Source organism: Macaca fascicularis, chromosome 14 (assembly GCF_037993035.2).
Source record: "Macaca fascicularis isolate 582-1 chromosome 14, T2T-MFA8v1.1".
NCBI lineage: Eukaryota > Metazoa > Chordata > Mammalia > Primates > Cercopithecidae > Macaca > Macaca fascicularis.
In genome coordinates, this window is record NC_088388.1 from 79,895,103 (window position 1) to 79,918,555 (window position 23,453).

Below are 23,453 nucleotides of genomic sequence, written 5' to 3' on the forward strand. Positions count from 1 at the left end.
AGACACTCTCCACACTACAGCAAGCTATGATACTTGGCGTCTTTCCAGAGATTTGTCCATTTCATCTAAGTTGTCAAAATTATTGGGATGAGGTTTTTTTTTTTTTTAATAATAATTGGCCCTCTCACTTTCTTGATCTTGGTAATGTGTGTCTATTCTATTTTTAATCTATATCAGTCTAACTAGAGGTTTATCAATTGTACTGACCTTTTCAAATAATAAGCTTTATGTTTCATTGGTTTTCTCTATTGTTTTTCTGTCTTCTATTTCATCAAAGGAGAGTGCATGAAGTCTTTATTTCTTCTCTTTTGCTTACTTCACATTGAATTTTTTTTTTCCCCTAAATAGGGTCTCACTTTGATGCCCAGGCTGGATGACAATGGCATGATCACAGCTCACTGCAGCCTCGATCTCCTGGGCTCAAGCAATCTTCTCACCTCAGCCTCCCAAATAGCTGGGACTGCAGGTATGCACCACCATGTTCAGCTAATTTTTTGTATTTTTTGTAGAGATGAGGTTGCACTACCTTGTCCAGGCTGTTCTCGTACTCCTGAACTCAAGCAGATTGCCAGCCTCGGCCTCCCAAAGTGCTGGGATTACAGAAGGCAGAGCCTGACCTTCTTTCAACTGCTTAAGGCAGAAGCTGAGGTAATCTGTTTGACTTTGCTTATTTTTAAAAGTAGGGATTTAGTGTTATTACACTTCCTCTAAGTTCTATTTTAGCAAAATCCCACAAATTCTGATATGATGAATTTCACTTTTATCCAGTTAATGATACTTCCTGACATCCCTCTTATTATTATTATTTTTAGACCATGGGTTATTGAGAAGGGTGTTATTTCATTTCCAAAGATTTGAGTATTTTCCAGACATCTTTTCTTATTGATTTCCAATTTAATTCCATTGTAGACATAGAAGATATCTGTGTGACTTAAATTATTTTAAAGTTATTAAAACATATCTTATGGCCCAGAATATAGTCTATCTTGATAAATGTTCCATGTGTACTTGAAAAGAATGTATTTCCTGCTCTGATTAGGTGGCATATTCTATAAATGTCAGGTTAAGATGGCTTTTAGTGTGGTTTAAATAATCAATAACCTTACTGATTTTCTGGTTTTTTTGTCCCATCTGTTATGAAAGAGGGATTACAATCTCAAATTATGACTGTAGATTCATAGATATCTACTTGCTGATCTGATAGTTTTTGTTTTATATATTTCAAAGCTCTGTTATTAGGTGCATAACGGTTTAGAGTTGTTACTTCCACTTCCTGAGTTGACTTCCTTTATAACAATTATAAAACAATAATGACCCTCTTTATTCCTGGTAATAGTCTTTGTCTAAAATCCACTTTGATATTACTATGGCTACTTCAGCTTTCTTTAGCTTAGTGTTAGCATGACTTATTTTTCCTTCTTCTTTACTTTTAACGTTTTTGAATTTCTATGTTTAATATGTGTTACTTATAGTTGGAATACATTTTTTCAATCTCATAATTTTTCAGTTTTAATTGACGTGGTTAGACTATTTATATGTAATGTTATTATGTAAATATCGAGCTTTAAATCTATCTTCATGCTTTATTTTTAACATTATTTGTCCCATATTCTTTTTAGCCTTTTTCTGTTTATTCTGCCTTATTTTAGATTAACAATATATTTTTCCATGGTGTATATGCGCCACATTTTCTTAATCCAGTCTTAATTCAGTCTGTCATTGATGGACATTTGGGTTGATTCCAAGTCTTTGCTATTGTGAATAGTGCCGCAATAAACATACGTGTGCATGTGTCTTTATAGCAGTATGATTTATAATCTTTGGGTATATACCAGTAATGAAATGGCTGGGTCAAATGGTATTTCTAGTTCTAGATCCTTGAGGAATCGCCACACTGTTTTCCACAATTGTTGAACTCGTTTACAGTCCCAACAGTGTAAAAGTGTTCCTATTTCTCCACATCCTTTCCAGCACCTGTTGTTTCCTGACTTTTTAATGATTGCCATTCTAACTGGTGTGAGATGGTATCTCATTGTGGTTTTGATTTGCATTTCTCTGAAGGCCAGTGATGATGAGCATTTTTTCCTGTGTCTGTTGGCTGCATAAATGTCTTCTTTTGAGAAGTGTCTGTTCATATCCTTTGCCCACTTTTTGATGGGGTTGTTTGTTTTTTTCTTGTAAATTTGTTTGAGTTCTTTGTAGGTTCTGGATATTAGCCCTTTGTCAGATGGGTAGATTGCAAAAATTTTCTCTCATTCTGTAGGTTGCCTGTTCACTCTGATGGTAGCAGCCATAAAAAAGGATGAGTTTGTGTCCTCTGTAGGGACATGGATGCAGCTGGAAACCGTCATTCTCAGCAAACTATCACAAGAACAGAAAACCAAACACCGCATGTTCTCACTCATAGGTGGGAAGTGAACAATGAGATCACCTGGACACAGGAAGGGGAACATCACACACCAGAGCCTATTGTGGGGTGGGAGGCATTGGGAGGGATAGCATTAGGAGATATACTTAATGTAAATGACGAGTTAATGGGTGCAGCACACCAACATGGCACATGTATACTTATGTAACAAACCTGCACATTGTGCACATGTACCCTAGAACATAAAGTATAATTAAAAAAAAAAAAACTATATTTTTTTCAAATTCCTTTTTACCTTTTTTTTAAGTTATACCTCTTTGTTTTATTATTCCAGTAATTGTTTTAAGCTTTATAGTATACATCTTTAATTTATTACAGTCTACTTTCAAGTGCTATAATAACATTTCCTATATGCTATATGAATCTTACAATAATATACTTTAATTTCTCACCTCCTGGACTTTTGTTATTACTGTTAAACATGTTAGTTCTACGTATACTATAAAACTCAAACTACTTACTTAATTTGTTAATATTTTTGCTTTAAGCAATCAATTATCTTTTAAATATATTTTACTTAAAGACTATTTTAATATTCAGCCATGTATTTACCATTTCTGGTGTTCTGTATTACTTTCTGTGGATGTGTGTGCTAACAATTTTTTATTTTTACATACAAACACTGTACCCACAAGTTAAATATAAGAAACTAATCTTTCCATGTCATGACTTAAAGTTTTAGGGTTTTTTACAATTGATTTATTGAAATGTAATTCGCATGTGATACAATTCACCTATTTAAAGCACATAATTTGAATTTTTAGTATATTCACAGAGTTGTGCAACCATCACCACAATCTCAATATAGGATATATTTAGCACCAAAAAAGAAGCCCTGTACCCTTTATCAGTCATTCCTTCTTTTCTCTCAGTTCTCCTTTTACCTGCTTCTAGGCAAACACTAATCTACTTTCTGTCTCTATAGATTCATCTATTCTGGATATTTTATTAAATTGAATATGACCATAATTGGTGTTTTGTTATCTTTTCTGACTGGCTTCTTTTACTTAGCATGTTTTCAAGATTCCTCCATGTTGAAGCATGTATCAATACTTTATTCTGTTGTATCAATGGATAATATACTATTGTATAAATATACTATATTTTGTTTATACATTCATCAGTTGATAAACATTTGAGTTGTTTCCACATTTTGGCTATTGTGAGTACTGCTGTAATGAACATTTATGTGCAGGTTTTGGAATAAAGTTATGTTTTCATTTCTCTTGAGTATACAACCAGGAGTAAATTTGCTGAGTCATATCTCATAATTCTGTTTATCATTTTGAGGAGCTGCCAAAGTGCTTTCCAAAGTGGCTGCATCATTCTACATTCCCTGCTAGCAGTACATCGTGATTCCAATTTGTACATATACTTGCCAATACTTGTTTTTTATTACAGCCATCCTAGTGAGTGTGATGTAAAATCACAGTGTCGTTTTGATTTGTATTTCCCTGGTAGGTAATGATGTGTGATTTTTTCACATGTTTATTGAACATGCATGTACCATCTTTGGAGAATATCAGGTTTTTTACCCATTTAAAAAAAATTGGTGATTCATCTTTTTTATTGTTGAGATATAACAATTATTTATACATTCTTAATACAAGTCCCTTATCAGATATGTGATTTATAAATATTTTCTCTTATCCAGTGGGTTTTAACTTTATTGATAACATGAATTATAGCATTTCTTTTATTTTGTGACGTCCTATTTACCTACTTTTTCGTTTGTCACTTATACTTCTGGTATCGTATCTACTTAGTAAATACATTATACGAGTCAATGACCTAAGCCCTAAGGTATATATACAATCATATAAGAAATGTATGTGGTTCCTGCTTTTATGTAGATTAAATTTAGTGGGAGACCCCGGCATTTATTTAAAATAACACATAAACATACAATTGTAAACTTATTAGTTCTATGAAGGAGAAAGCAGAGAGCTATGAGGAAGTATAACAAGAACTAAATCTAAACAGTGTGTATATGTGTGCATTTGTGTGTGTGTGTGTGTGTTTCAGTAGAGAGTTGTCAAGAAAGTGTTTCTTGATGAAGCAATGTTTTAATTGAGATCTGTAAGACTAGAAGAGGAGAGGGCAATGGAGAAAGTTTTCTAGGAAAAAAGGACCTGAGCAGACATGTCGTCTATAGAAACTGAAACGAAAAGTGTGGAGTTACAGAGAGAGCAAGGGTGAGAGAAGATCAGATGAGGCTATAGAAGTAAGTAGGGATAACAGCATGGAGCGTCTTGTAAACCATGCTAAGGATTTTAATATTTTCCCTAAGAGCAAGGGAAAGTGATTGGAGGGTTAATTGCTTTGGCTACAGTCTAGAAAACAGATTGTGGGGAGAATAAGTGTTAGTAAGCTGGCCAGTTAGGAGGCAATCATTCAGGCAATGGTGATGATGGTCGCATGGAGTATGGTAATATTAGTACAGGTGAAGCAAAGGAAAGAAACTGGAGGGATACTTGCTTAGAAGAATGAACAAGCCTAGACTTTGAGTAAGATATGGGACTTTGCACACTGGATTGATTGCCACATTTGTCCTAGAAGGAAGAAGGTGTACTCTGTGCCTCAAGTCTTAAAATTATCTGATCTAGTTCTCAAACAAACACTTCGCTGTCCCTCAATAAGACTGAGTACTTGAATTTCTTGCTTTCTTTGGCTTCCAGATCTGATAATATTAACTTATTTTTATTTTTTCTCCTATATAGAGGCTCTATATCATGCTTCAGATGTAATATTTGATATAAATCTTCAAGTGCTGATATTACAATCACTTCTCTGCTAAATTCTGTGCATTTATCTCCTTATATATATACATTTTTCATCTGGCAGCCAATAGTACAACCTGTCTAGTCAAGTTCAGTCTTCTAGAACTAAACCATGTGACTGACTTTCTTACAAGCAATACCCTAGAATGTGGAGTGGGCAAGGAGAATTTGCCCTCTCTGACCATTCACTGCAAACCAATCTCTAGTACAGATAAGCCAGGTCTATAACTGACATGTAATCTTAAAAGCTTGGGAACTGAGATGCTTCAACAACAAGAACAATCTTAATGTTCACAGTATCTCCTTATCCTGAGTTTCCCTAATCAGACCACCTATTCACCACACCCTCTGCAGAACACAATAAGAAATTTACTGTTTCTTTCAAACATAAAAATTGATAAACTTCTTCCTAGATGCTTAATTACCTTCTCCTCCTGTGATTCCCTATATTATGGCTCCAACATTTACAGTGCATATTCTTGTAATTGCTCCTATATGTAATTACATTTACATAAGACTTACATAATTTTGCCTGCATTATAAGGTGATGATTCATTTTTCAGAAACTTTTTTGATGTCCCAAACAGGATACACTGGAGCTATATTTATTTCTTACAAGAAATGTTAAAGTAAGTAAAAACATATACATGTGTATTATTAGCCTGTCACAGGCTAGTATTCAGAAATTTGGAAATTAATATTCAAATAGGTGTAAGTAGAATGGAAATGAGTAGAAAAGGCATACTCATGTAAGAGTGTCAAATTATTATTTCCTTGTAACATCAAGAAAGGTATAACATCAAAAGATATATATTATATACCAAGTATAATAAAAATAGAAGCACTCCATAATGACAATAAAAATCTAAAGAAATAATTTTTCCCTAAAGTTGCAAATATTCCACTCCATTTGTGTATGAAACCCACTGGGCTTCAATACAGTAAGGCTTTGGATTCAACTGTATCTGAATCCAAATCCTAGACCTGCAGCTTTTAGCTGAATGATTTTGGACAAGTTATTTAGTTTCTCTGAGTTGAATTTTCCCATCAGTAAAGTTGGGATAATAATGCATACTTCAGAATATTGCTATAGGATTAAGTAAGATAGCTAAGAGAAATTAAAGAGTGCTTGCTCTACAGTAGGTGATCAGCTAATTTTAGTTTCATTCTCTACCAGTTCTTTTCTTTATAGAATTTTATGTTTCTTACTAGTGTGTTTTGGTTGTTGGTAGGCAAGACAAGTAACTAAAATTATTTTATATGTGGAGCTAATTTAAAAAAAAATTGCAGTGGTTTCCAGATGTTTGTGAAATGTCAGAATCACCTGCAGATTTTGTTAAAGCATACGTTGCTGGGTACCACCATTAGCGTTTTTGATTCAGTAGGTCTGAGGTCAGCCCAAGAATCTGTAGTTCTAAAAAGTGATGCATTGCTAGTTGCATGCATTCTCCAACCACAGTTGGAGAACTGTTGCAGTAATACATGTGCAACAACCAAAACAAGATAATGGGGGCGGGAAGGATTGGGCAGATCATGGCAGACAGGAGGCAGAACTAGATTGCAACTCTGACTGGGACAGAGCAGCGTGTGGAGGCTCGCATCATGAATCTTTGCTTCAAAACGACTGCAGGTATAAATCAGGAAACCCAAGAGAACCCACAGAGCCTCTGAAGGAAGCAGACTGCTCCTGCAGGACAAAGGAGACACCCCAAGTACTGTGAGTGCCCAAACTGTGGAAATGGGAAAGAGAGATCATCTGCCCCCAAACACACACCCTCACTGGGGAAACTGAAGGTCTAGATTACGACACAAGATTCTAACCTTACCTGGAGCTGAGTCAATTGAGAGAGCCAAGTAAAATGCAGGGGTAGACGAAGCAGTGGGAAAAGTTCTGTGAGCTTGATGGGTCCTCTACCAAACCATTTCTGCCTGGCCTCATAGGTGTCCTTTGGGAGGGTGGACAGAGGCGTTGGGAAAAGGCCACAGGGAGAAGGAAATCTCCAACTGAACTTTGTAACAACTTGAACTGATCAAGAAGTCTCCTGGCCAGAACTCAGGGAAGGGCATGAATCTGGTATGCAGACTCCACAGGCAGGGGAAAAAGGAAAGGCATACTTGCTTTCCAACTGGGAGGCAGGTAGCTTGGGGCAAGTTCTCAGTCCTGCTTGCCCACTGCCTGGAAACAGACTTGGTGCTGTTGGGGATGGGGACATGGTAGGAGTGAGACTGGCCCTTTGGATTCTGTGGGAGCTGGGTGAGGCTTCTGACTGCTGGCTTTCCCCCACCTCGCTGACAACCTGCATGGCAGAGTGAAGATAACAATAATCCTCCTAGGAACATAACTCCACTGACCTGGGGACATCATCTCCATCACCCACAGCAGTCGCAGCAAGACCCACCCAAGGAAAGTCTGAGCTCAGACATGCCTAGCCCTGCCTCAACCCAATGGTTCTTCCCTACTCACCCTGGTAACTGAAGACAAAGTGTGTATGCTCTTGAAAGTTTTAGGGCCCCAACCACCTCCTCTTCGTCCTCATACTACCATAGCTGATGCTCTCTGGAAAGTGTCACCTCCTGGCAGGATGCCAACCAGCACAGAAATAGTGCATTAAACCACCGAAGCTAAGAAATCTAAGAGTCCATTTCACCACCCCTGCCACCTCCACCAGAACAGGTGCTGGTATCCATGGCTGAGAGACCTACAGATGGTTCACATCACAGGACTGTCTGCAGACAACCTCCAGTACCAGCCTGGAGCCTGGTAGACTTGCTGGGTGGCTAGACTCAGCAGAGAGATAACAATCACTACAGCTCTGCTCTCAGGAAGCCACATCCATAAAAGGGGGAGAGTACTACATCAAGGGAACACCCCATGGGACAAAATAATCTGAACAACAGCCTTCAGCCCCAGACCTTGCCTCTGACAGAGTCTACCCAAACGAGAAGGAACCAGAAAATCAACTCTGATAATATGACAAAACAAGGTTCTTTAACACCTCCCCAGAAAATCACACTAGCTCACCAGCAATGGATCCAAACCAAGAAGAAATCCCTGATTTACCTAAAAAAGAATTCAGGAGTTTGGTTATTAAGCTAACCAGGGAGGCACGAGAGAAAGGTGAAGCCCAATGTAAGGAAATTAAAAAAAAAAAAAATGACACAAGAAGTGAAGGGAGAAATATTCAATGAAATAGATAGCATAAATAAAAAACAATAAAAACTTCAGGAAACAATGGTTACTCATAGAAATGCAAAGTGCTGAGCAATAACATCGAACAAGTAGAAGAAAGAAATTCAGAGCTCAAAGAAAAGGTTCTTGAATTAACCAAATCCAAAAAGACAAAGAAAAAAGATTAAGAAAATATGAACAAAGCCTCCAAGAAGTCTGGGACTATGTTAAATGACCAAATCTAAGAATAATCGTCATTCCTGAAGAAGAAAATAAATCTAAAAGTTTGGAAAACATATTTGGGGGAATAAACGAGGGAAACTTCCCCAGCCTTGCTGGAGACCTAGCCATCCAAACACAAGAAACACAAAGAACACCTGGGAAATTCATTACAAAAAGATCTTCACCTAGGCACATTGTCATCAGGTTATCTAAAGTTAAGACGAAGGAAAGAATCTTAAGAGCTGTGAGACAAAAGTACCAGGTAACCTATAAAGGAAAACCTATCAGATTAACAGCAGATTTCTCAGCAGAAACCCTATAAGCAAGAAGGAATTGGGGTCCTATCTTCAGCCTCCTCAAACAAAACAATTATCAGCCAAGAATTTTGCATCCATCGAAGCTAAGCTTCATATATGAAGAAAATATATAGTCTTTTTCAGACAAACAAGTGCTGAGAAAAGTCACCGTTACCAAGCCACCACTACAAGAACTGTTAAAAGGAGCACTAAATCTTCAAACAAATCCTGGAAACACATCAAAACAGAACCTCTTTAAAGCATAAATCTCATAGGACCTATAAAACAAAAATACAATAAAAATAAACAAGGTATACAGGCAACAAATATCACGATAAATAGAATGGTAACTCAGATCTCAATACTAACATTGCATGTAAATGGCCTAAATGCTCCACTTCAAAGATACAGAATTGCAGAATGGATGAGAATTCACCAGCCAACTATCTGCTGCCTTCAAGAGATTCGCCTAACACGTAAGGATTCAGATAAACTTAAGGTAAAGGGGTGGGAAAATAAATTTTATGCAAATAGACAAGAAAAGCAAGCGGGAGTAACTATTCTTATATTAGACAAAACAAACCTTCAATCAACAGAAGTTAAAAAAGACAAAAAGTGACATTACATAATGTCTCTATTTATATAATGATAAAAGGCCTTGTCCAACAGGAAAATATTACAATTCTAAACATATATGCATCTAACACCGTAACTCTCAAATTCATAAAACAATTACTAGTAGACCTTAGAAATGAGATAGACAGCAACACAATAATAGTGGGAGACTTCAATACTCCATTGACAGCACTAGACAGGTCATCAAGACAGAAAATCAACAAAGAAACAATGGATTTAAACTATACCCTGGAACACATGGACTTAACAGATATATACAGAATTATTCCATGCAACAACCACAGAATATACATTCTATTTAACTGTGCATGGAACTTTCTCCAAGATATACCATATGATAGGCCACAAAATGAGCCTCAATAAATTTAAGAAAATTGAAATTATATCAAGTACTCACTCAGACCATAGTGGAATAAAACTGTAAATGAACTCCAAAAGGAAATTTCAAAACCATGCAAATACATGGAAATTAAATAACCTGCTCTGGAATGATCGTTGGGTCAAAAATTAAATCAAGATGGAAATTTAAAAATTATTTGAACTGAACAACAATAGTGACACAACCTATCAAAACCTCTGGGTTACAGCAAAAGTGGTGCTAAGAGGAAAGTTCATAGCCCTAAATTCCTACATCAAAAAGTCTGAAAGAGCACAGACAGTCTAAGGTAACACCTCAACGAACTAGAGAAACAAGAACAAACCAAACTCAATCTCAGCAGAAGAAAGGAAACAACCAAGATCAGTGCAGAACTAAATGAAATTGAAGCAAAAAATTACAAAAGATAAATGAAACAAAGAGCTTGTTCTTTGAAAAGATAAATAAAATTCATAGACCATTAGCAAGATTAGCCAAGAAAAGAAGAGAGAAAATCTAGATAAGTTCAATAAGAAATGAAACAGGAGATATTACAACAGACACTACAGAAATACAAAAGATCATTCAAGGTTACTATGAACACCTTTATACAAATAAACTAGAAAATCTAGAAGAGATGGATAAATTCCTGAAAATATACAACCCTCCTAGCTTAAATCAGAAAGAATTAGATACCCCAAACACCAATAAGAAGCAGTGAGATTTAAATGGTAATTTAAAAATTACCAACAAAAAAAAGTCCAGGACCAGACAGATTCACAGCAGAATTCTACCACACATTCAAAGAAGGATTGGTACCAATTCTATTGACACTATTCCACAAGATAGAGAAATAGGGAACCCTCCCTAAATTATTATAAAGCCCAGGAAAGGATATAACCAAAAAAGAAAACTATAGACCAATATCCCTGATGAATATAGATGCTAAAATCCTAAGAAAATACAAGTTAACAAAATCCAACAATATATCAAAAAGAGAATTCACCATGATCAAGTGGGTTTCGTATCAGGGATGCAGGGATGGTTTAACATATACAAGTCAATAAATGGGATACACCACATAAATAATTAAAAATAACAATCACATGATCATCTCAGTAGATGCAGAGAAAGCATTTGGCAAAATCCAGCATCATTTGTGATTATAACTCTCAGCAAAATCAGCATACAAGGGACATACCTCAATGTGATAAAAGTCATCTATGACAAACCCACAGCCAACATAATACTAAAGGGGGAAAAGTTTAAAGGATTTCCTGTTAGAACTGGAACAATACAAGGATGCCCACCCTCACCACTCCTCTTCAACATAGTACTGGAAGTCCTAGACAGAGCAGTCAGACAAGAGAAAGAAATAAAAGGCATCCAAATTGGTAAAGAGGAAGTCAAAGTGTCACTGTTCGCTGATGATATGATCATTTACCTAGAAAACCCTAGAGACTCCTCCAGAATGCTCAAAGAACTGAGAAAATAATTCAGAAAAGTTTCCAGATATAAAATTAAAGTACACAAATCAGTAGCTCTTCTATACACCAACAGCAACCAAGCTGAGAATAAAATCAAGAACTCAATCCCTTTTACAATAGCTAAACAAAACAAAACAAAACAAAACATAGTAATATACCTCACCAAGGAGGTGAAAGACCTTTACAAGGAAAACTACAAAATACTGATGAAAGAAATCATAGACAACACAAGCAAATGGAAACACATCCCATGCTCATGGATGGGTAGAATCAATATTGTGAAAATCACCATACTGCCAAAAGCAATCTACAAATTCAATGCAAGTCCCATCAAAATACCACCATCATTCTTCACAGAATTAGAAAAAAAGAATCATAAATTTATATGGAACAAGAAAAGAGCCCACATAGCCAGAGCAAGACTAAGCAAAAAGAACAAATCTGGAGGCATCACACTACCTGATTTCAAACTATACTATAAGGCCATGGTCACCAAAACAGTGTGGTACTGGTATAAAAACAGGCCGATCTTCGACAAAGCATACCAAAACATAAAGTGGGGAAAGGACAACCTTTTCACCAAATGGTGCTGAGATAATTGGCTAGCCATATGTAGGAAAATGAAACTGGATTCTCATCTCTCGCCTTATACAAAAATCAACTCAAAATAGATTAAGGACTTAAATCTAAGACCTGAAACTATAAAAATTCTAGAAGATAATGTTGAACAAAACCTTCTAGACATTGACTTAAGCAAGGATTTCATGACCAAGAACCCAAAACCAAATGCAATAAGAATGAAAATAAACAGCTAGGATTTAATTAAACTAAGGAGCTTTTGCACAGCAAAAGGAGCAGTCAGCAGAGCAAACAGACAACCCACAGAGTGGCAGAAAATCTTCACAATCTATACGTCTGACAAAGGACTAATATCCAGAATCTACAACGAATTCGAACAAATCAGCAAGGAAAAAAAAAAACAATCCTATCAAAAAGCGGGAAAAGGACATGAATAGACAGTTCTCAAAAGAAGATATACAGATGGCCCATAAACATATGAAAAAATGCTCAACATCACTTATGATCAGAGAAATGCAAATCAAAACCACAGTGCAATACCACCTTACTCCTGCAAGAATGACCATAATAAAAAAAAAAAAAATAGATGCCAACAGGGAACACTGCTACACTGCTGGTGGGAATGCAGACTACTACAACCACTATGCAAAACAGTGTGAAGTTTCCTTAAAGAACTACCATTTGATTCAGCAATCCCACTACTGGGTGTCTACCTGGAGGAAAAGAAGTTATCATACAAAAATGATACTTGCACATGCATGTTTATAGCAGCACAATTCATAATGGCAAAAACGTGAAACAAATCCATCAATCCATGAGTGGATAAAGAAACTGTCACATATATGTGAATGACATGTATGTGTGTGTGTGTGTGTGTGTGTGTGTATAAAATTAAATACTACTCAGCCATAAAAAAGAATGAATTAATGGCATTCACAGCGACCTGGATGATATTGTAGACCATTATTCCAAGTGAAGTACCTCAGAAATGAAAAACCAAACATCTTATGTTCTCTCTCATAAGTGGGAGCTAAGCTATGAGGATGCAAATGCATAAGAATGACACAATGGACTCTGGGGACTCAGGAGTAAAGTGTGAGTGGGAACGGGGTGAGAGATAAGAGACTTCAAATAGGGTTCAGTGTATACTGCTAGGGTGATGAGTGTACCAAAACCTCACAGATTACCACTAAAGAACTTACCCACGTAAGCAAACACCAGCTGTTCCCCAATAGCCTATGGAGATAAAAAATTCTTTTTAAATAAATAAAAAATAAAGTTAAAAAGATTTTTTTAAAAGATAATTGGTAAAAAGGGAGAGAAAACCACATTTTTCAAAGTCATATTTACTGTTCTAAATTTTCACTATAATCTACTGAAGAGTTAGAACAATCCCACAGATAGGACTCAGCATACCCAGACTTGGCCTCTTTTGGTGTGGCCTTGGGCATGTCACTTCGCTATTCTTAGCTTTGGTTTCTCCATCCTAAAAATTACGGGACTGAAATAGGTCAGTGTTCTTAAAACTGTGCTTTCTAAGCACTGGGAGATCAGAGCAAACTGAAGGATGGTCTTCACGGGGGAATTGAACAGACAAGAATTGAACAGACAAGAATCTCATTCCCACACAGATCAGCTCTCCTTATAGAACTCTTAATATAATATAGTTCTACAGAAGAAGCCAAACCAAATCAAAATAAATAAACACAATCCAGTCTGAAACATCTTTAGGCTAGATGATATCTGTGGTCACTTTTACCATGGCTTTCTCAAATATTGAGCTCCATATATGGAGCTTTCTGTGATTATAATGATAAGCAATAGCAATAAAGACCTTACACACTACAAATTTCAAACTTCAAGCTATATTCAGTGCACTTTTGGTATTAAGAAGTTTTCAATTCCAATGATTTGAAAGCAGATAAGCCATTCTTATTGCCTATGCTAACTCTGTGTGTGTGTGTGCGCGTGTATCTCACTCTAATAATTTGAGCAGCTTCATAATACAGCTAGCATTTTTGAGTGCTTGTTCTGCGTCACCTAGTATACTAAGAACTTAAAATGTATTTTTAGTTCAATCCTTAGAAAAACTCTTTTAGGTAATATTATTATTCCCAACCCAGAAATGCATAAACTCTAGCACAAATAATTTAACTAGCTTGCTCATGAGCCACAGGTAGTAAAAGGCAATGATGGGACTTGAACCTAAGTCTACTTGTCTATAACTTTATGTCGTACTTATTCTATGAGGAGATTCAAATAATCAGAGAGTTATCAAATGGAGCAATTAAAATATATAGATCTCTTTGTCTGATATATAAAAAAAAAAATAAAAAAAACAAGGATATTAAATCCCCCTGTGAGAGGAGCTAGGCTTTCTCCAGCAGGAAAGTTTCATCCAATGACTAGGAAGAAGGAGAGTTTAAGGTTTGCCCAGAGTCATGGAGGTGATGGTATGCACTATTAAACACTATTACTTTATTTCTTTATTTGATTTTTCAAATGTGAGCTTGGCTGAAAGTCTTTAGCTAAGTTTATGGCATTAAAACAAACAACAGTATATGCTAAGTGAACTGCTGTAGTCAAAAGCAGTGACAACTGTGTATGTTTTGGGGAGGTGGTAAGATATGAAATAGGGAAAGTATGATGAGACAGATATCCCACTGTAATGCCACCACCTCGACCAAGAAGACTGATAACTATGTAATGGGTGTTGACTCCAAAGATGCTTCATTTTAATCTTCTAATTGCATATGAATAAAGCTTTAATGGAGCAGATTAGACTCACGGCCCAATAATCTAAAGAGAACTGGATAGTGTTTTTCTACAAACTCTGAGCAGGTCAGTAGCTGGATGACTCCTTATAATTCAAAGATACTCATCCCTTTTATTAATAATTGTTTAAGCAATTCAGTCAAAAAATAAAGGATCATCATACAATGAGCCCTATGATTGAGACTTACATTCAGAAAATCTTGTTATAACTCTTGAAGTGATGGTAACTTACATCCTAAATTGGGTTTTAGAGCTGCTCTGCCTTAATACAGGCTTTCACAGGTGAAACAGTTTCTTGGGATATTAGCTAACTAAGAGCCTAATCCCAGTCTGAGCTGCTCATTTTTATTTTGCAGCTTTATTCATTATCTATTCTCAACAAGTATCTGTGAAGGTTGAAGAAAAATAATTATCACAAAATTTATGTAAATAAAGTTTTTACAGACAAAAAGAGAGAGAGCAGAAAAGGGAATCACCTTCGCCTCAACTTTTTCCTTAACTATGAATCATTGACACATACATTGTATTTTTAAATTTTTCTCATAAGGTATAATTAGAAATTTCAATGAAAAATACTAAGGAATAAACGTAGAAACAGAACATAAACATAACCAATATGAAAGAAATTAGTTAACTATTGTAAGATATTTACCTTTTTGATAACTAAATGTCACGAACAACTGATTTTTATAGCATTCTCAGCCAATAAGCACAGGAAACATAAAGTATTAATAAAAATAATACTATACAAATGAATAGTGTTAATCCCATTCATAGGCTCTTCTAATCCTTCTATTATATACTAATGCATCTGGCATGAAATTCCATTTGTTCTGTTTCTTTTTTCAATGTTTCTCCCAATTTCTTTGTCAAATTCAACATCTTTAAAGGTAAATATTTCATTTTACCAACATACTACAGTTGTTTGTTCATTTTTCAGAGTAGGTAGTTGAGCTACTTCAAAATGACATTATTTTGCAGGTTACAGATCTTTACAACTTTGACGAGCTCCTGATTTTCACATGACAACAATTTTTATCTCACTTCTTGAAAAATGCATGCAAAGACTGTGAGCTTTGGGGTTAATTTGTGGTTTTAGCCCCTACATTTTCACATTTAAGGGAAACATCTGTCCTACTAATCATTGTTGTTTTTATGTCAACTGACAATGCATTCAAATACTGATTAAAATAAGAAGACACCATGGGCTTCCAGTGCATATCAAACAGAAGAACAATGAACACCCAGATTACGTTAGAAGGACTGTGACTGAAGACATTTAGACAGAATATGTGTTGATAGGGTAATTATTAGGTGGAGTAAATTGCAATGTAGAAGCCTCAAAAAGTACTTGTATAAATAGTTTCTTTTCCACAAAAGAGGTCTTGTGTTTGAAAAAAAAAAAAAAAAAAAAGTCTTTTAAATTCTGGTAACTTCCAAAATCAATTGCCCCAAGTTCAACTGTAAGAATATTTTTAGTGTTCCTCTCTGAAATGCAGAATACATATTAATTTTGAGTGAATAATTTTTAGTACTGGAAACCATACCTGATCTGGTGGTTTCTTCTTCACTCCATGCAGTGAGAATCAATAGATTGATGTGGTGAGACAGTTACTTCGGGTGATCTAAAATGAAAAAGGCATTTTAAAATTAGGAAAAGAAACCTGAAAACTTCAATAATAATGGCCTCATAATTTTTTTTTCCAGTCAATCAGCAACATTTACTGTGTATCCACTGTGTACTGAGCCCAGTTTTATGTGGGCATGGAGATGTAAAAGAAAGAGTAGAGAGAATCTAGCTTAATGCTGATAAAGACTTGTGAAATAAATGAATAGTAAATTAAAATAGAAAAAATATCATCATCATTTTTCTGGATGACTAGTTTACAAATTATTTGGGAAGGAAAGATACCACATATTTGATATATATATTTATGTAATCATTCAAAAATATTTTAATTTGTATCACTTTTTATATGCTGAGCAGAGAGACATAGTACCTCCAAGCTTAAAGCTTTGGTTTCAAGGTGCATATACACTGTGGATACATAAAGAAACTAAAATTTCTGAGATCTCACTGTGTTCTGTGTTTGTCTTTATGAGGTTTATTGGCGAAATCACCTTTTCCTCAGAAATATCTTATTTCCACATGGTTATTTACATGGCAACTGAGATTAAGGTAATGAACACCATTTATAGTAGTGTCAAACTCAAGCCTGCTACTAATATCAATTTACTTTGACCACAACCCCAGGGGTAGTTACTAGACAATTACCCAAAGGCTATAGGCAAACCAAAGATATGGATGGCAAATTGGTAAACAAGATCAATAAAAATGATATAGGCCAATGAAATAAGACTTCATGTTTTATTTCTCATTATTGTATTTACAGTTAGAAAGTGTCTGGCATACTTAACAAAAGCAAGCTAAATTAGTAAGTGAGGAATGCCAGGAAGATATTACTCAAATATCTATATCAAATATGTACCCAAATAATATAAATGCTTAGTATCATCTTTAAATTATCTATGATTACAATCTCTATTTAAAATAAATTATGGCATTGTATTTATAATTGGAGGAAAACATTATTTTGCCAGCTACAGCCACAGCAGTTTTAAATACACACAGAAACTTCTTAAATAGAGGTCCCTTGTTTTAATGTAATTTGATGTAGTTTTTCAAGTCTTTAATTGGTGTTTTTTAAAGATATACTGCTTTCTCTAAGAGAAAAAGAAGAATTTGGAGATCCCAGGTACTCTGAAAGGTAGAAGGGATAAGATGAAGGGAGGAGAACAGAGGAGGAAGAAGAGGAAAGAAGGAATCAATGAAATAGATGGCCATCCCCAAAGACTTCCAAATTTTCAGTAACATAGACAAAATTCATGCATAATGTGATATAGACATACTTTTGTATATATTGGAAAATCAGATGGAATTTACACAGCTTGGAAAAATATAAACTCCCTAGGTAATTAACACACATTTTAAGAAGAGCTATTTAAATTTCATATGCTATGAAATTCAGAGAGGTATTCAAAAAATTTCATGTAGATTAAAGATCTTGAAGAACTTAAATACCACAATAATATTATTTATGCAATATAAAATATAAATATTAATCTCAGTGTAGTAGGCTGAATAACCACTCCCCACCTCCAAGATGTGCACGTTCCGATCCCTTGAACCTGTGAATGTTCCCATGTATGGTAAAAGGGACTGTGCAGATGTGATTGAATTAAGGATCTTGAGATAGAGACATTATTCTGAATTATCTGGGTAGGCCCAAATATAACCAGAAAGGTTCGTGTAAGTAAGAGATGGAGGTAAGAGGGACCATCACAGAGAGATTTAAAGATGCTATGCTGCTGGATTTGAGATGATAGAAGGGACCATATAAGCAAAGGATGCAGGGACCTGCGAAACTGAAAAAGGCCAGGAAACAAATTCTCCCCTAAAGAAAGACTCTAAATTTATGCTAAATTGTTAGAGCAACAATAAGAAACTAACACACTAAGTAAAATCTTGATTAACGAGGAGTCAGATTTGGATTGAAACTATCAAAAGTTTTCAACACATGGTCAAATAATAATAAAACAATCAGATTGTTTAGGTATATGTAGAGGGGGAGGATACACACCACTGAAGTGAAGCCCTTAATATGGTACATTTTATTTTATGTAAAATTGTATATTATGCAAATTATATCTAAAAAAATCAATAAATCACCTGATGAATAAAGACTGCACAATAATAAGCAAGTTTTATTTTAATCTATTGTTTGAACCATTTCAATGCAACACTAATCTATTTTCTTTTGTTTTCTGAAAATATGGTGATAATGATAATGATGATGATAATCACAACAATTTTGATGAAGACAATAACCATGTTGCTTTTTGTCCAGGCTGATTCTTTTAGAGTCTGTTCCTAGCCTAAAGAAATATAATACATTAAAAAAAAAAAAAGAAGAAAAAACGCTTTCTAATTATAATACTCACCATTTAATTACTCGATTCTGATCCACTAGGGAGTCTGATCCACTCCCTAACATTGTTCCTTACTTCTTTTGGACCACCTTATTTTTTTATTGATTTCTACCCAACTTAACCTCAGCCCCAGATTCTTTTTGTCAACCTGATTCTACTCTGGATACCGCTTTCACCTCTGCTCCAGAGTGACTCTCTGATCTGCCTTTCAAGAGGAACCTAGTGCCTCGACTTGGTCTTCCTCTACACTGAGATACAGCTAGACAGTCCATCCCCAAATCCAGAGCAGATAATGGAAAGTATCTTTCTCTACATCATCGTCAATAGGATATTGATCAATATCATAACAAAAAGAAAAATGGAATTATGAAAAAAGGAATTAGTCAAGACAGTGCCCAGAAGGAAGGCTTTTTTTGTGGTGGAGCCTTGATGATAGTAAGGAGCTTGGTACATATGATGGGGGGATATGAGCTCAGATGTGGAGAGAGAGAGCAAATGAAGATGGTCCAGAAAATCCAGCTCCATCCTACTATAGCCCACAGCTAATAGTACTGTTGTAGACATTAGAGAAGATGGGAGAAAAAAATAAAACCTAATTGAGCTTAGCAGTTTTTCAGTTAACAATATTGAACACTGTATCAATAAAATATAACTCCAAGCATCCATCACAAGGATCATAATGAAATAAAGAGATTTGAGTGTTCAGTAAGATCTACTCTGAAGATTTTTATAACATTCACTTCTTGGATTCACATTTAAGAGGACTATGTCAACAGAAATCTTAGGAATATATTTTATGAAATAGCACTTTTATGTTTAAGCTGGTATTTAGTGACTGTGATGGGCCAAGAATTGTAATAATTACTTTCTGTGTATCATATTATTTAGTCATGATGATAAATACAAAATTTGGTACTATCTTTTTTATTTTATAAACTATAAAACTAAAGATCAAAGAAATTAAATAACTTTACCCGATTGGTAAACACTGATACAGATTCAATTTTATGTCTGTCCTACTACAAACTTGTGCTTTAAACTCTTTTGGGATATAACATAAATTTATATACAAATAGTGTAGTGTGTTGCCACTACTAAAGCCAAAATTTCAGCTTTAAAAAAAGATCATTTGGGCCTTCTATAAAACGTAGATAATGTTATTCACAAGACAAAGTGTCTTTGTGCTGTATTTATTGCCCTTTTCTCTCATTTGAGGATATATGACTGATAGAAAAGAGCTGAATAGTCTCATAGAGAGAGCCCTTTCCTTCTTTCAGCATTTTGGCACTATTGCAAAAAGACTGTCCCAATTTCAAAGGACAGATGCAACGACTAATGGCAAATAAGTAATGGAAGCTTTTATGGGTGACTCAGTAAGTTATCAAAACTGAAAATATATAGAAAAGTGTCACTCTGGAAAAGAGAATTATTTAAAGCCACTCCTAATAAAGTGATGCCAGAAATTAACAAAACACATCAGTTTCAGAGATCTATAATTAATCTTATCAGTGGATGTGGCAGGATAGATTCCTATTTAAACTTGCATCTTGATGAGACTTCTCGCTCATGTGCTGTATCAGTACAGAACTCACTAGGGACTCAGGGATCTAAATCCATCACAGTGATTTTATAGTCCAGTTCATGCTCGTTGCATGCCCTGACTTGTGCTTGGTGGCATTAAATAGCTAACTAACTGTGACCATGGTGTTGTTGAAAAAGCAGCAGCTTTTAGGGCATTTTTTATACACACTGTTGAAGAACAAATATAAAATTAAAAAGTCTCTGTCCAAGACTTGAGATAGAATTAATGGTCGGGGGAAAATGCAATCTGTGCTTAGTTCCTGTAATTGAATTATATTACAAAGCTTTCTAAATATAGGTATGCATCATAGTCTGTAATGGTTAGAGTGAAATGTGAAGGATCATAAGCAATAATTCTGTCATTAAATTTTTATGTGTAAGCACAACTTGGATAGGAAAGCATGCTTCTAAACCTTACAATACTAGAGAAGGCAAATTATTTTGAAACCTGAGACATGAGTTAAGTTATTATCTTTCGGTACCACTTAAAACAGACAAAACAATTGCAGTTATGAGAAAAATGAAGATCTCTTAGTAAACAAATGGGTAAATTATAGAGTTTTATTTTGATCAGACTTATTCCCTGTTATTAAATTTGCTCTAGAAAAACATTTAAAAAGAAAAAGACTAAAGGAAAGGAGTTAATTGTTAGTTTTGCTCAGATGCTTTCTATTTGCCATTGTTCTTACTTTTTAAGTTTCTGTTGTTAATCAATAAAGCACAGCATGACACTAGGCTGTAATATGACACACCTTTCCTTTATCCATTTATTTAATTAACATTACAATAAAGTTAATAAAATAGAGAAGTGCTTCTATTATCAGAATAACAAAAATGACAAAAGAACAGTAGTTTAAATTCTCAAATTTAAGTCCAAGTAATTTTTAATCTGCATAGTGTCGGAGAGGTAGGATATGATCTATTCTGCGATGTGCATTAGAATAGTGGATAGTAAAACAGAAATAAGTATATATATTATATACATAGCAGGTAAAAGTCTAGGACTTACTGGATCGAGTTATAGTGATTTCTTGATATTCTGTGTGGGAACCTCCTTGCTTTAATGTGAGTCAGAGTAATTTTAGATAGCTGCTATTCTGTGGGCCCATTTTAGGCCATTTGCCTTGAATTGGCACCAAACATTAATTTTCTTAGTATTTTATTGAATAGGAACACTATATTATATGCTTATTTTGTCTATTTGTTGATTTTGTCTATCTGTCGCTGCGATGGAGGTTTTATGGTGATAATGATTGTCTCTCTTTCAGCCTTTTTACCCAAAGACTTTTGAAGATTGATTTACTTTGATGGTTTGTGAGGACCCAAAGACCATCTGATATCTAACATGCAGACATCAGATTGTAATTGTTTTTCTCTAGGTGCTTCCATCCAGGTTTGTCAAGGGTTCAGACCCATGGGGATAAAGGAAGTAGTGATCATTTATCATCATAAAGGTTTGAAAAGTTTTCCCAGAGCAGCCGTATTCACAATTTTGTGTATTTTCTCATGCAAAGTTACTCTGGAATCTGTTTCTTTCTTTATCTTTATTTCTTTGTAATGTTTTGTTCACTTGCTAATGTTTACTGTACTCATACTGAATTTCTTCCACTTTCTAGAATGCATCCCATGCCTCACTGTCTCTGGTCCTTCAGTCCATCTGTCTGGAATAGTCTTTTCCTTCGATCCCACTGCTGTGTTCAGCTGGTGGACTTTTACTCATCCTTAAGGTCAGTCCAGGTGTCACTTCTCTCAAGAAATATTTCCTGACTCTCTGAATCTAGGTTTGGTGTCCCTGTTACACGATCTCATATTATCACTGATGTTCCTATCACAAGGTTTACCATTCCCATCACCACCTCCATTATAATTATTTGACTGTTTGACTGCTTCCAATGGAGAAGAAGCTCCCTGAAGGCCTAATCTATGACATGCTTATTCATCTTTCTGTCTCCACATATTTATTAGTCCCTAATATAGGCATAAATATAAAGATATATATAAACATATGTATATGTATAGTGGTAAAGAATTTGGACTTTATCCAGTGATGAGTAGAAATATCACTATGTCATGAAAATATATGATCACTAACGTTCTCTGAAAAACTGGAAAATGCCAAATTCTTTAACATATTTTGTTTATAAAGAAAAGAAAGATTCAAAATATGAAAACAACCTTCCATTTAATATACTCTTGGAATATCTCTCTCAGGTCTGGGTCTTGAGATTCCAAATTTTTGTCATCTAGAGAACTCAAATATGCAGTTCAGCCCTTCACTGATCACACTGGATTCATAAGTGAGCTAATCTGTAGGCTTTTATGACACTTGCTCTGTGGTATGAGTGCTGGAGGCTGTCACAACTTTTCATTAAAAGGAGATAAGATGTGGACCACGATTAGAATGATCTGCAATGCTATTAGCAAGATTATGACATGCATTTTACCATATTATAAGGTAAGATGCAATATTTTTCTAGGTGATTATTTTTTCACAGTTACTTATTTAATTATTCTATAAAACACCCTTCCACCACTACTACAATTTTGTTTTTTGCTTCTCAAGATTTGTATACCTTTCTGAGGCACTCAGCAAGGTGTGCCTCATGAGGTGCTATTAGTCTGTGTTGCTGTTTAACTCTAAGCTCCTCAGTCTCTTCTATTTTTTAAAAACATCTGAGGGGCAAACATGCCCTTGTGTCACATATCCATCTCATGCTGGTTTCTGTAATGCCAGGGATCTGAATCACAATGTCACCAATTAAATTATGACTGGGATTAGATTAGTGGCAGGTACAATATGAGACATATGAATTGATACATATAAATTATGATATAGAGACTAGGCACACGAACCAAGGTTTTTGGATTTGATTACCACCAATGTGTTCATGTTTCAACTCCTTATATCACTCCTATCTGTGACTGGTGTCTGAAAGCACAGGATTCTAATGTGATTTAATCAATCGATAAGCTGTGATTTAGCTTCTTTGATGATGAGACTAGCATCTTGCTGGTCTCTGAGACAGTCATCACTGTGGGAGGAACCCTGAATGGGGGAAAAACCACTACTTTTAAATGGCTACTAAGTACCAACAATTGTGAGAACGTCTTCGACATACATTATTGAGACAAGTCAGAGAGGTAGGGATTACTAC

At 35.1% G+C, this 23,453-nt stretch overlaps 1 long non-coding RNA gene across 2 annotated transcripts in view; it reads right to left on the bottom strand.

Annotated features, from left to right (window-relative positions):
- The window catches only part of LOC135967082 (uncharacterized), a 1,183,085-nt gene that overhangs the window by 405,708 nt on the left and 753,924 nt on the right, over window positions 1-23,453 (bottom strand). Inside the window, exons 3-4 of one of the 2 annotated variants that reach the window (XR_010580944.2) lie at window positions 16,275-16,352; window positions 13,155-13,188 (exon numbers count right to left, since the gene is read on the bottom strand). This is a non-coding gene — a long non-coding RNA (uncharacterized lncRNA). The remainder of the gene's footprint in view (window positions 1-13,154; window positions 13,189-16,274; window positions 16,353-23,453) is intronic. The other variant, XR_012423572.1, reaches the window with a different exon arrangement.